We start from the raw sequence: 2,500 nt of genomic DNA, 5'->3' as shown, positions 1-2,500 counted from the left end.
AGAAGCAGCGTCGTTAGTAGAGAACTGGTGTTTTAGTGTCTCTGAGTACAGTCGTTTAGCCTCTCTCACCGCTTTGCTAAACCTGTTCTTCGACTCCTTGAATCTGTCTCTATCCCCACTCCTAAACGCTTCCTCCTTCTCCAACCTCAACCTTTTGAGCTTTGCTGAGAACCAGGGCTTGTTGTTGTTAAAGTTCACCCTGGTACGTGTTGGGATACAGCAGTCCTCACAGAAGCTGATGTACACAGCCTCTGTGAGTTCATCCAGACTATTGGTAGCAGTCGTGAACATATCCCAGTCAGTACAGTCTAAGCACGCCCGCAAATCTTCCACAGCCTCACTGGTCCACTGTTTAGATGTCCTCACAGCAGGTTTACAGAGTTTTAGTTGCTGCCTGTATGCACGAATCAGGTGGACCAAGGGAGTTCTGTGCGAGCCGAACAGCCCCGTGACCCACAAGAGAAACATCCCCGCCAAATTCGAGCGTTTGACGGGGTCTATCCGTGAAAAAATATTCACGTTTTTGAGTGCACATGCATTTCTGCTGCAAATGCCTCTGGAAGTTTCATGCCGTTCGTATGCCAATTGTGGCAACACGAAAATGACCCGTTTTCCCATTCCGAGGGATTTCTGTGCGACCCTAACAGCCCCGTGAGCCACAAGAGACACATCCCCGCCAATTTCTAGCGTTTCACGGGGTCTATCCGTGAAAAATATAGACGTTTTTGAGTGCACATGCATTTCTGCTGCAGATGCCTCTGGAAGTTTCATGCCGTTCGTACGCAATGTGGCAACACGAAAATGACCCCTTTTCCCATTCCGAGGGATTTCTGTGCGACCCTAACTAACAGCGCCCGTGAGCCACAAGAGAGACATCCCCGCCAATTTATAGCGTTTCACGGGGTCTATCCGTGAAAAAATATAGACGTTTTTGAGTGCACATGCATTCCTGCTGCAAATGCCTCTGGAAGTTTCATGCCGTTCCTATGCAATGTGGCCACACAAAAATGACCCGTTTTCCCATTCCGAGGCATTTCTGTGCGACCCTAACAGCCCCGTGAGCCACAAGAGAGACATCCCCGCCAACTTCTAGCGTTTGACGGGGTCTATGCGTGAAAAATATTAAAATTTTTGAGTGCACGTGCCTTTCTGCTGCAAATGCCTCTGGAAGTTTCATGGCGTTCCTATGCAATGTGGCAACACGAAAATGACCCCTTTTCCCATTCCGAGGGAGTTCTGTGCCACCCTAACAGCCCCGTGAGCCACAAGAGACACATCCCCGCCAATTTCTAGCGTTTCACGGGGTCTATCCGTGAAACATATAGAAGTTTTTGAGTGCACATGCATTCCTGCTGCAAATGCCTCTGGAAGTTTCATGCGGTTCGTACGCAATGTGGCAACACGAAAATGACCCGTTTTCCCATTCCCAGGGATTTCTGTGCGACCCGAACAGCCCCGTGAGCCACAAGAGACACATCCCCGCCAATTTCTAGCGTTTCACGGGGTCTATCCGTGAAAAATATCAATTTTTTTTTGACTGCACATGCATTTCTGCTGCAAATGCCTCTGGAAGTTGCATGCGGTTCGCATGCAATGTGGCGACACGAAAATGACCCGTTTTCCCATTCCGAGGGATTTCTGTGCCACCCTAACAGCCCCGTGAGCCACAAGAGAGACATCCCCGCCAATTTCTAGCGTATCACGGGGTCTATCCGTGAGAAATATTCACTTTTTTGAGTGCACATGCATTCCTGCTGCAAATGCCTCTGGAAGTTTCATGCGGTTCGTATGCAATGTGGCGACACGAAAATGACCCGTTTTCCCATTCCGAGGGATTTCTGTGCCACCCTAACAGCCCCGTGAGCCACAAGAGAGACATCCCCGCCCACTTCTAGCGTTTCACGGGGTCTCTCCGTGAAAAATATCACATTTTTTGAGTGCACATGCATTCCTGCTGCAAATGCCTCTGGAAGTTTCATGCGGTTCGCATGCAATGTGGCGACACGAAAATGACCCGTTTTTTCCCATTCCGAGGGATTTCTGTGCCACCCTAACAGCCCCGTGAGCCACAAGAGACACATCCCCGCCAATTTCTAGCGTTTCACGGGGTCTATCCGAGAAAAATATTCAATTTTTTGACTGCACATGCATTTCTGCTGCAAATGCCTCTGGAAGTTTCATGCGGTTCGCATGCAATGTGGCGACACGAAAATGACCCGTTTTCCCATTCCGAGGGATTTCTGTGCCACCCTAACAGCCCCGTGAGCCACAAGAGAGACATCGCCGCCAATTTCTAGCGTTTCACGGGGTCTATCCGTGAAAAATATTCACTTTTTTGACTGCACATGCATTCCTGCTGCAAATGCCTCTGGAAGTTTCATGCCGTTCGCATGCAATGTGGCAACACGAAAATGACCTGTTTTCCCATTCCGAGGGATTTCTGTGCCACCCTAACAGCCCCGTGAGCCACAAGAGACACATCCCCGCCAATTTCTAGCGT

The sequence above is a fragment of the Petromyzon marinus genome, unplaced genomic scaffold, assembly GCF_048934315.1.
Source record: "Petromyzon marinus isolate PM22_M1 ecotype Great Lakes invasive population unplaced genomic scaffold, UKy_Petmar_22M1.pri1.0 PM_G_Scaffold_6, whole genome shotgun sequence".
In the NCBI taxonomy this organism is placed as follows: Eukaryota; Metazoa; Chordata; class Hyperoartia; order Petromyzontiformes; family Petromyzontidae; genus Petromyzon; species Petromyzon marinus.
This window is presented reverse-complemented; position numbering follows the sequence as displayed.